This window comes from Palaemon carinicauda, chromosome 23, assembly GCF_036898095.1.
Source record: "Palaemon carinicauda isolate YSFRI2023 chromosome 23, ASM3689809v2, whole genome shotgun sequence".
NCBI classification, from domain to species: Eukaryota; Metazoa; Arthropoda; class Malacostraca; order Decapoda; family Palaemonidae; genus Palaemon; species Palaemon carinicauda.
The window spans coordinates 114296192-114309332 of record NC_090747.1 but is presented as its reverse complement, the minus strand read 5'-3'; positions in this window follow the sequence as shown (position 1 = coordinate 114309332).

The following is a 13141-nucleotide window of genomic DNA, read 5'->3' as shown; positions in this document are numbered from 1 at the left end:
CGTAGAGTAATGAAACTTGCAGGGATTAACTTTTATGTAAAAAGCTGGAAATTATTACATTTTGGAAGGTCAAGGCTAAAGGCCTAGACCACAGTCAAGCAAAATGTCCAATTCACGTAATCAGCCATAAATTTTGACATCTTTTTCACAAAGACTTCAAACTTGGTTCATATTTGAGTGTATGGAAATCCACGCCAATTAATACATGTCAAGGTCAAGGGCGAAAAAAAGGTCGAGAAATAAGCTGCCAGGGCGGAGGTCTGCGCTCTACTGAGTGCCCTTCTAGTTCAAGGATAATTATAACAATCCAACAATAATTCTCAAAATCATTGTTACTTTATCAAGTGTGTAAGCTTCGAGATTATCTTATTTACATATCGTATGAAAAGATGCCTGAGTAATCTGTTTTCGAGATTGTTTACTATAAAATGATAAATTTAAAGGTAATACCCCTATCGATACACAATTTCGAGATACCTTGTGTAATGATGAACGCAATTTTATCAGATAAAATTTATTTCAAAATACTTTTTATTCACAAATGTTTTTTTTTTTTTTTTTTCTATGAATGATGCTTAATAGCATCGTTACTTGAAGAGATGTTACATTATCCTCGATATTTAAGAACATCAGTATTAGTTAGTGATTTATCTGCAAATAATTTTTTTTTATTTGGGAAATACTAAGTTTTTTTTTATTTGAATCTTCGTAATATAAAGTTAGTTTTCACAAAATTCCTTATGATTAATTTGTCATTTTCATTTATGTTAATTTTTCTTCAAAATATTGTTTCTTAGAATCTGAAGTTTTTAATCCAAACTTAGATTGCTGTACCATCTTCATATACGTCGTAAAGGTTCATGATTAAGAAATATTATTATTATTATTATTATTATTATTATTATTATCACAATCAGAATTAGGGTATTATTATTATTATTATTATTATTATTATTATTATTATTATTATTATTATTATCGCAATCAGAATTAGTGTATTATTATTATTATTATTATTATTATTATTATTATTATTATTATTATTATTATCGCAATCAGAAATAGTGTATTATTATTATTATTATTATTATTATTATTATTATTATTATTATTATTATTATTGCAATCAGAATTAGTGTATTATTATTATTATTATTATTTTTAGTAGTAGTAGTAGTAGTAGTAGTAGTAGTTCAATCACTCCTCGGTGGTCTAAAATTTTCATCTGTTCTCACTCAAAATTTTGACTTTAAAGTCACCAACACATTTCTCTCTCTCTCTCTCTCTCTCTCTCTCTCTCTCTCTCTCACTGATGCTCTGGCATGACTCTTCCACCACCCCCTTCCCTCCCACTTTTCTTCGTCGTCGTCGTCGACCTCCCTCCTCTCTCCCCCTCTCCCCCTCTCTCTCCCCTCCCCCTCGATCCAGAACGAATGAATCATGCCCTAATGACTCTTTGATAGCCAGCCCTCTTATTCTTCTCTGCTTTTTTCTTTACTTCACCTCTCATTTATTTACGCTATTTCCAATATTTTATCGCACTTTCCAACGGTTTCAGTTTAAGTGATAACGATATTTCATAGGATTTTTTTTTCTTGAATCCCTTTTGCTCTGCTTTGATCTATACTCAAAAATGGTCAACACCGACCAACTCCCTCTCCCCCCTCCCCCCCCTCTCCGTCTGCCTCCTCCCAACCCCCACCCCCCCTTTCCTGTTCTTTTCATTACCCCCAGTCCGAAATGACTTTTTAAGGAGCATATTACATTACAGATTGTAACGCTCTCTTGGATGGGTTGTTAACGCTCTCTTGGATGGGTTTCTATAGCTTCCTTGGATGGTTTCCTAACGCTCTCTTGGACAGGTTTCTAACGCTCCCTTGGATGTGTCTCTAACCTTCCCTTTGATGTGTTTCTAACGCTCCCTTGAACTGGTTTCTATAGCTTCCTTGGATGGGTTTCTAACGCTCCCTTGGATGGTTTCCTAACGCTCTCTTGGAGAGGTTTCTAACGCTCCCTTGGATGGTTTCCTAACGCTCTCTTGGACAGGTTTCTAACGCTCCCTTGGATGTGTCTCTAACCTTCCCTTTGATGTGTTTCTAACGCTCCCTTGAACTGGTTTCTATAGCTTCCTTGGATGGGTTTCTAACGCTCCCTTGGATGGTTTCCTAACGCTCTCTTGGAGAGGTTTCTAACGCTCCCTTGGACGGGTTCCTAACGTTATCTTGGGTGGGTTTCTAACGCTTACTTGGATGGGTTTCTAAATTTCACTTGGATGGGTTTCTATAGCTTCCTTGGATGGTTTCCTAACGCTCCCTTGCATGGTTTCCTAACGCTCTCTTGGACAGGTTTCTAATGCTCCCTTGGATGGGTTATTAACGCTCCCTTGGATGGGTTTCTAAATTTCCCTTGGATGGGTTTCTAAATTTCCCTTGGACGGGTTTCTAACGCTCCCTTGGATGAATTTCTAACGCTCCCTTAGATGGGTTCCTAACGCTCCCTTGGATGAGCTCCTTACGCTCTCTTGGACGTGTTTCTAACGCTCCCTTGGACGGGTTCCTAACGCTCCTTTGGATGAGTTTCTAACTCTCCCTTGAATGGGTTTAAAACGGTGGGTTTCTAACGCTCCCTTGAATGAGTTTAAAACGCTCCCTTGGATGGGTTTCTAATGCTCCCTTGGATGAATTTCTAACGCTCCCTTGGATGGATTCCTAACGCTTCCTTGGATGAGTTCCTAACGCGCCCTTGGACGGGTTCCTATCGCTCCCTTGGACGGGTTTCTAACGCTCCCTTGGATGAGTTTCTAACGCTCCCTTGAATGGGTTTAAAACGCTCCATTGGACGGGTTCCTAACGCTCCCTTGGACGGGTTTAAAACGGTGGGTTTCTAACGCTCCCTTCGGTGGGTTTCTAACGCTTCCTTCGGTGGGTTCCTAACGCTCCCTTGAATGGGTTTAAAACGCTCCCTTGGACGGGTTCCTAACGCTCCCTTGAATGGGTTTAAAACGCTCCCTTGGACGGGTTCCTAACGCTCCCTTAGACGGCTTCATAATGTTCCCTGATTTTGAGAACCACCGACTGACCAGTCTTGTCTTTCCTAATCGCAAAGGATTATGGGAGGGAATTATGTTCTTGCAAAAAGAGGGAGAAATGTTTTACATATCAAACTATTATTATTATTATTATTATTATCACTTGCTAAGCTACAACCCTAGTTGGAAAAGCAGGATGCTACAAGCCCAGGGGCTCCAACAGGGAAAATACCTCAGTGAGGAAAGGAAACAAAGGAAAAATTAGATATTTTAAGAACAGTAACAACACCAAAATAAATATTTCCTTTATAAACTAGAGATGGAAAAGCTATTTTCAAGGGTCAAGTCAGTAAATGAGTGCTAATTATACACGAAAAGGGTTGATATTTTAAATGCCAAGTAAGCAATTGTAATGCTATTGTAAAACATATCTATCAAGTCAGTCAATTAGAATAGAGCAAATTGTGTTGGCAGAACAAGGAGCCTTAGTATGCAGAAACTATTTTAGTGTCAGTCAACTAAACTAATTAAGTGTTAATTATGTTAACCCGAAAAGGTGTTATATTTTAAATGCCTAGTATGCAATTTAATGCCATTGTAAGTATCTATCAAGTCAGTCATTTAGGATATAGATAATTATGTTACCGGAACATGGCTTAATATTATATATACCCTTTGATGCTATTTGCAGCACCAGTCAGTCAGGTTATGAAGTGGATATGCGTAACATTCAATTGAATGACATGGGCAATATTTCATTTAACCCTAGACACTAGGAAATCACTTGCAATAGAGGTCTTCCTAAATAATTGTCCGTTCAATGAAATAGTTACATCAAGCAAACTTACTTCCTTCCAACACAGGAACATTTATTATGATGTGCACATTCGATTATAATTGAAAATCAATCGTGTGACGTCACTTATCCCCCCCCCATTTGGGGTACGCATTCCCCTATAAGGGAACCACATCTGTACATTTGATTAAAAGGTCTATAGATATAATCTATAGACCTTGCTTGATTATAAATGGAAAAGCCTGATAAGCGATCGTAATCTTGTTGTTGTAGATTTGTTGTTTTTATAAGCCATATTTGATTTCATGCTTCCATGCAACTTAAGAATAAGATTTTATTCTGTACGATATTTTGAATTTTTTTTTTTTTTGTATTTTGACTTAAATATATATGCATACACAAACACACACACACATATGTATATATATATATATATATATATATATATGTCCAAATGTTCAATATGATGATTATTTGATGTGCTTTAGGCAATTTTCTTCTATATTATTTTCCCTTCATGTACTTAAAGAACAACATTATTTAGTCACCCGTTAATTATGTATTCCGTATTCATGAGTATTAAATTTTTGTAATTAAACCATTTTTCGTTTTTTATCAATTTTATTTATTTATTTGTTTATTTATTTTTTCTTGTTTTAGAATCTACAAGACGTTTTGGATTGGGCAGAAAGTTAATTTATGTATTCTATATTCTTAAGTTATTAATTTTTTTTAAATTAAAAATTTTTTAGTTTTTTATCAATTTTATTTATTTATTTTCTTCTTTTTTGCTTTAGAATCTGTAAGACGTTTTGGATTGGGCAGAAAGTTAATCATTATTTTTTTTATCCCAATAAGTACAAAATTGGGATACCCAATCAAATAAACCAACATTTGATCAGATTTGCAAAATCCCTTTACATAGAAATAAATATATAAGAAACTCGAGCGGTTTTTATACTCGAAACAAATCATTCTTTGGTATTGACGATAACAAAGAAACTCATTTCAAATGATGAAATCACTTTTCTCTCGGGATTTCCTCTCCCCCTCCGACGCCATAAAAACTCCAACAGATGTTTGATGAAATTTAGCAGAGCGTTCGGACAATTAATAAAGCCACTCTTCTCTATTGAAACTTGCATATTAATGAATGTCATTTCGAAAGAACCCTTCATACTGAAATAACATTGACGTTTACCGTCTTCTTCAAAGTAATATCTACAGCTATTCAAAGTATAAAGGCTTTATAACCTTATATGATTGGTGAATTCAATGGCCCTTGCTCTATGATTGGAGAATCCAATGCTCCTTACACGACTTGTGCAATTGTAAAATACCTTTAGCTGACTTGCGCTATTTTAAAATACCTTTAGCTGACTTGCGCTATTGTAGAATGCATTTTGCCTACTTGTGCAATTATAAAATAAGTTTAACTAACTTGTGCAAGTTTAAGATACCTTTTGCTGACTTGCGCTATTGTAGAATGCATTTTGCCTACTTGTGCAATTCTTAAATAAGTTTTAACTAACTAGTGCAATTTTAAAATACCTTTAGCTGACTTGCGCTATTGTAAAAAGCTTTTTGCCTACTCGTGCAATTCTAAAATAAGTTTTAACTAACTAGTGCAATTTTAGAATACCTTTTGCCTACTTGTGCAATTGTAAAATAAGTTTTACTAACTTGTGCAATTTTAAAATACCTTTAGCTGACTTGCGCTATTGTAGAATGCATTTTGCCTACTTGTGCAATTCTAAAAAAACTTTTAACTAACTAGTGCAATTTTAAAATACCTTTAGCTGACTTGCGCTATTGTAAAATGCCTTTCGCCTACTTGTTCAATTCTAAAATAAGTTTAATCAACTTGTGCAATTTTAAAATACCTCTAGCTGACTTGCGTTATTGTAAAATACCTTTTGCCTACTTATGCAATTGTAAAATACGTTTAGCTAGCTAGCTTGTGCAGTTGTGAAATACCTTTAGCCTTCTTGTGAAATTGTAAAATACCTTTAGCCAACCAGTGCAATTGTAAAATACTTTTAGCGTTCCTGTGCCACAGTAAAATTAACCAGTGCAAAATCCAATAACTTATTTTACTGTGATGGCAAAATCGAGACTCTTCTGGGATGGTAAAATCCAAAGACCTGTTTGATGACAATCAATTTTTCTACTATAGTCCATTTCTTTTAGCGAGTCATATTTGCACAGACTCGCAGCGGTGCCCTTTTAGCTCGGAAAAGTTTCCTGATCGCTGATTGGTTGGACAAGATAATTCTAACCAATCAACGACCAGGAAACTTTTTTGAGCTAAAAGGGCACCGTTGCGAGCCGGTGCAAATCTGCCTCGCTAAAAGAAATGGACTATAGATAGGTACAATTATCTTGGTTATTGTAGATCAAGTTGGCCTTATGACGTCATAGATATTTGTTATAGTGTGAAAGGGAGTAAGGGCATAGAGTTGTCCTCTGGATTCCGATCAATTAACATATATCATATATGATGTCTAAGATTACTAGCCTTACGTATACAAATTTCTTTAGTTCTTAATAGTACATAAACAAAATCCCATAGAGCTTACACGCAAAAGTATACTGTGGCCTGATCGGTAACGTCTCTGCCCGGTGTTTCCCGGTCGGGGGTTCGAGTCCCGCTCAGACTCGTTTGTGCCATTAGTGTCTGCAACCTTACCATCCTTGTGAGCTAAGGTTGGGGGGTTTGGGGGAGCCTATAGGTCTATCTGCTGAGTCATCAGCAGCCACTGCCTGGCCCTCCCTGGTCCTAGCTTGGGTGGAGAGGAGGCTTTGGCGCTGATCATATAATATATGGTTAGTCTCTAGGGCATTGTCCTGATTGCTAGGGCAATGCCACTGTCCCTTGCCTCTGCCATTCATGAGCGACCTTTAAACCTTTTAAACCTTTAATGATGACACACCCACAACGATACATACAAACTATCGTGAATTTAACATCTGACATAGATTTTATAATTTATATATGAAAGATCTAATTTAGTATTGTAATTATTCTTAAGATGTTTTATTTTGATTATTCATTACTTCTGTAGTTTATTTATTTCCTTGTTTCCTTGCCTCACTGGGCTATTTTTCTCTAGTGGAGCCCTTGGGCTTAGCATCCTGTTTTTCCAACTAGGGTTATAGCTTAGCTTTAACGACTACTACTACTACTACTACTACTACTACTACTACTACTACTACTACTAATAATAATAATAATAATAATAAATTTTATTGTTCATTACTTCTATTGTAGTTTATTTCCTTGTTTCCTTTCCTCACTAGGCTATTTTCCCCTGTTGGAGCCCTTGGGCTTATAGCAACTTGCTTTTCCAACTAGGGTTGTAGCTTAGCTTGCAATAGTAATAATAATAATGATAATAATAATAATAATAATAATAATAATAATAATAATAATTATAGTAACAATAATAATAATAATAATAATAATAATAATAATAATAATAATAATAATACATACATACATACATACATACATACATACATACATACTTCATCAGCCACCCTACCTACACACTAAATCTCACACTCACACAATTTTCACATCCACCCTCAAAACACACTTTTGACGGACCCCTCACGCATACACATACTTTCACACTTTGAAAAAGACCCCACACATACAACCAATTGTCCCTGGTTCCCTTTCCTCTTGCATCCATATAAATAAAAAAAAGGGGTTAAAAAGGGGTTCTGCGGTTCCATCTGACATCCGGGCTTAATTTGAATGGAGATTAGGTGGTGCCCATATCAATCAAGCTTTGGGCAAATGGCCGACAGATTGCTATAGAATCGCAATCTCTTACAAAATATCATCTCAGGAGCACCCATTCTTTTTTTTAATAACACTTCTGGCCACCCCAAATCTCTACCCCCCCCCCCCCAACCCCCTTCTAAGAGGTCCTCTTCCCCCCCCCCCCCCTTTCTTTCTCTCACTCTCCCTCTGCCCTCTTCTTTTTCTCATTCGGTATTTGTATTTTTCATTTTAAAGCAAATCATTTGACAGTGGGCATCTCAGAAGCACCCATTCTTTTTTTTAATAACACTTCTGGCCACCCCAAATCTCCCCCCCCCCCCCAACCCCCTTCTAAGAGGTCCTCTTTTCCCTCCCCCTTTCTTTCTCTCACTCTCCCTCTGCCCTCTTCTTTTTCTCATTCCGTTTTTGTATTTTTCATTTTAAAGCAAATCATTTGACAGTGGGCATCTCAGAAGCACCCATTCTTTTTTTTAATAACACTTCTGGCCACCCCAAATCTCGCCCCCCTTCTAAGAGGTCCTCTTTTCCCTCCCCCTTTCTTTCTCTCACTCTCCCTCTGCCCTCTTCTTTTTCTCATTCCGTTTTTTGTATTTTTCATTTAATGGGAAGCAAATTATTTGACCGAGTTCTAAAATGAAATGTCTGGTATTTATTTATTCAGTACAAGGTACAAAATACCAAAGTGAAAAGGAATTAATTTGTTTTTTATATAAAGAATTCAGAATAACGGATTAAATCTCTCTCTCTCTCTCTCTCTCTCTCTCTCTCTCTCTCTCTCTCTCTTTCTCAATTGGAAATACTATTGGTAATTCACAATAAAAAACCCAGAAATAAAAATAATCTTCAAAACTAACTAATTTTGCCAGATTCATAAGGTTGGTAAAATCACCCGTCTAAAACTGAGAATAGCACATACTTAATTAATGATAGATAGTACACGTTTATTAAATTTCTCTCTCTCTCTCTCTCTCTCTCTCTCTCTCTCTCTCTCAATTGGAAATACTATTGGTAATTCACAATAAAAAACCCAGAAATAAAAATAATCTTCAAAACTAACTAATTTTGCCAGATTCATAAGGTTGGTAAAATCACCCGTCTAAAACTGAGAATAGCACATACTTAATTAATGATAGATAGTACACGTTTATTAAATTTCTCTCTCTCTCTCTCTCTCTCTCTCTCTCTCTCTCTCTATATATATATATATATATATATGTATGTATATATATATATATATATATATACATATATATATCTATATATATATATTTCAAGAGAGAGAGTTGAGATATACTTTTCTGTACTCTCTAAAATGAGATAAAGAGAGAATTTAGAACTGTTGAGATAGTTCTCTTCTCTCTCTCTCTCTCTCTCTCTCTTGAGAGAGAGAGAGAGAGAGAGAGAGAGAGAGAGAGAATGAATAGTGTCTCTCTCTCTCTCTCTCCAGTGAACATCAAGCTCAAAAACAAGTTGTGCGCCCCCTCTCCCAACCTCTCCCTCCCCCCAACTTCTACCCCCCACCCCCCTCTTCCTATTCAGGCGAGACGCGAAGCTTTGTATCAGTAATAGACCTTTTATATCAAACGATTACCCATGGCATTTGGACCTTACTTAAAGGTTCATCCTTGCTAAGTACTGCGGTCTCGTCGGCCTCCGGGAGGGCCTGGAGAGAGAGAGAGAGAGAGAGAGAGAGAGAGAGAGAAAAAAAAAAAGTTGAGATATGCTCTGCTTTCCTCTAAAATGAGATAGAGAGAATTTAGAATTATAGAGATAATGCTTGCTGTTTCTCCAGAAAGAGAGAGAGAGAGAGAGAGAGAGAGAGAGAGAGAGAGAGTTGAGATATGCTCTGCTTTCCTCTAAAATGAGATAAAGAGAGAATTTAGAATTATAGAGATAATGCTTGCTGTTTCTCCAGAAAGAGAGAGAGAGAGAGAGAGAGAGAGAGAGAGAGAGAGAGAGAGAAAAAAAGTTGAGATATGCTCTGCTTTCCTCTAAAATGAGATAGAGAGAATTTAGAATTATAGAGATAATGCTTGCTGTTTCTCCAGAAAGAGAGAGAGAGAGAGAGAGAGAGAGAGAGAGAGAGAGTTGAGATATGCTCTGCTTTCCTCTAAAATGAGATAAAGAGAGAATTTAGAATTATAGAGATAATGCTTGCTGTTTCTCCAGAAAGAGAGAGAGAGAGAGAGAGAGAGAGAGAGAGAGAGTTGAGATATGCTCTGCTTTCCTCTAAAATGAGATAAAGAGAGAATTTAGAATTATAGAGATAATGCTTGCTGTTTCTCCAGAAAGAGAGAGAGAGAGAGAGAGAGAGAGAGAGAGAGTTGAGATATGCTCTGCTTTACTCTAAAATGAGATAGAGAATTTAGAATTATATAGTGCTTTGCTCTCTCTCTCTCTCTCTCTCTCTCTCTCTCTCTCTCTCGAGAGAGAGAGAGAGAGAGAGAGAGAGAGAGAGAGAGAGATCGTTATGTGTTGCACAAACGAGTTTTATTATTTATTACCATATTAATTTTATTTTAAAATCCTATAAGCATCATGGATATTCCTCTAGCCTACGTTAGGCCTCTTCGTGTTAGATGTAGTTACCTGAAGAATAGAGATAATTTAGCAGTAAGCATTTTATTGTTAATATGGATAGGTAACGTAATAAAGAATATGAATGATGCATATATATTACCTAAAAAATTGTCATTTAGTGTCCACAAATATAAACACGGTTGGAAAGTTAGTGAAATTCCAGAAAACGAAGGAAAAGATGTGCATTTATCTTACTTAAAAAAAAGGTCATTTAGTGTCCACAAATATAAACACGTTTGGAAAATTGATTAAATTCCAGAAAATGAAGGAAATCAGACGAAATATTACAATCTTTAAAATGAAACTATGTGAAACAGGTTAAAATGTATTGTCGTTAGTAAACTCGCTTGGATTTATAGCATTAGTTTTCATTTGCCTTTCAACTCAGATATGAGGTAATATCTTCCTGGATCGTTTAAAACAATGAGTAAGACAAAAATTCATTCTAATGGTAGCCGTATAACCAATACTATCATAAGATAGGTCATGGCATGGTCGTTTACCAATAACTTTTTCTTTTAAACTTTTTTTCTAATTTTTAATACAATCATAAGGTAGGTCATGCCATGTCGTTTACCAATAACTTTAACTTATTTTTTTTGATTTTTAATAATAGTATAAGGTAGATCATGCCATGGTCGTTTACCAATAACTTTTCTTAAACTCATTTTTTAATTTTTCTTAAAATGCCTAATAATATAGGGGAATTCCAATTTATTTACTTATTTGTATTTATATTTATCTATTTATTTATGTATTTTGTTTATCTATTTATGTATGCGTTAATCATAACATTCCCCATCCTCGGGACACCCTCTAACGAGTCCTAACTACTAAACCCTATTGTCTCTAGTCCCTTAACTAGAGGCTCGCCCTCACGACTCACTCTTATACTACCATCATTAATTTTATTCTCTATCTACTTCTTTACTCGACTCTCTACATCTTTTGGCTCCTAAGCGGTTGGTCTCTGGTTCCCACTACGTAAAGTCATAATTTATTTTCCCTTTTTCTTTCTTCTTGCTTCTGCTAGGTCTGGGGTAGATAAGGGCCTTCATTTGCCTGCCCCGTCGGACTTTATACCCGAATAACCATTAGCTGAGTTATTGCTCAAATATTTACGTTATTGTTTTCATTAAGGGTATTAATATTTTCTTGTATATATAATTAATTCTCTCTCTCTCTCTCTCTCTCTCTCTCTCTCTCTCTCTCTCTGTTGTTTAATTTTAAAATTGATGCTTAATGCTCTTCACCCCTTAGTCAATTTAGTCTAAATGAATATCAGAGTGCCCACCATTCGTCATCCTATTCCCTATAATTTTATCTACGAAGACCCCCCCCCCCCCTCTCTCTCTCTCTCTCTCTCTCTCTCTCTCTCTCTCCCTCTCTCTCTCTCTCTCTTAGTAGATTTTTTCCAAATCATTACAGAAGTGCCAACACCCAATCGTTAGCCAATCCCACATACCTTTATCTACGAAGACTCTCTCTCTCTCTCTCTCTCTCTCTCTCTCTCTCTCTTTTAGTCGATTCAAGTTCCAAATTATTACAGTAGCGCCAACTCCCAATCGTTAGCCAATGCCACATACTTTTATCTACGAAGACTCTCTCTCTCTCTCTCTCTCTCTCTCTCTCTCTCTCTCTCATAGCGTTATATCAGGTAGCATTAACGAGTAATCCCTCTCACTAAAGCCTACTCGTCGACCGGTGTATGCAAATAAGTCTTTACTTTGCAATTTTCTGCCGTCTAGGGATCCATTGCTGGGGTGTGGGGGGGATTTTGGGGGGTAGGGGGCTGGGGGATGGTATGTGGGACGAGTTACCGTACACCACTTTCACCCCCCTCCTGAATAGGAGGAACAGGGGGCTGGAAGGCTTAAGCCCCCTGGACTCTGATGGCAAAATGATTCCCCGCAAAACACATTAGGGTGGTCATGCCTCAACAGGCACCCCCCTCCCCCCCTCCTCCCCCCCCTCTTCCAGTGCTATATGGTAACTGGAGAATGTATACTACCAAATTACGTTTCCCACTGTTGAAAAAAAAAACTGTTTGCTCTCTCTCTCTCTCTCTCTCTCTCTCTCTCTCTCTCTCAAAAAAAAAAAAAAAAAAAAAAAAAACTGTTTGCTCTCTCTCTCTCTCTCTCTCTCTCTCTCTCTCTCTCAAAAAAAAAAAAATAAACTGTTTGCTCTCTCTCTCTCTCTCTCTCTCTCTCTCTCTCAAAAAGAAAAAAACTGCTCTCTCTCTCTCTCTCTCTCTCTCTCTCTCTCTCTGCTTACCTTTCTGATTACTTTCTGATCGACTTGATTCCCGAATGAGTATCGAAGTGCCAACCATTCATCATGCCTTTATCAACAAAGTCCCCCCTCCCTTCTCTCTCTCTCTCTCTCTCTCTCTCTCTCTCTCTCTCGTAAAGATGGGACCTGATTTACCGTGATTACTGGTACCATAAGTATTCAGGACAACGTATATTTATCCGATTTTCAGTCCAGTAATTTTCTTCCCTTCCAGAATTAGAAGAAAGAATTAGTTTCAGTATTTCTTAACAATGATTTTGATTCGTTATTTGTTAACATATCATGATTATTTGTCCCAACAGGAGAGACATTCTTACTGCAAATTATGCTTACAGCTTCACAAAATATTTATTTTTCTATTTCTGATTGCTACACAACGGACGATAGCATGTTAATAAAACTAATTTTCAGACGGAAGTCAAATCTTGTGTATCCCTAATTTGTTTAGGTCGAAATAGCTACAGAAATACAATAAATAATATATTAATTACTATGTGGTAATGTCCTAAAATTTGGAATATTTATGTTCTTTATAAATGTTTAACATGGCATTTACAAGGGATTTCTACAGGCAAAACAAAATACGATCTCTTCCACATATTGCCTTTAACTGCTGCACTATGGATGAATCCTCTGTGCTGTAAAAATATCC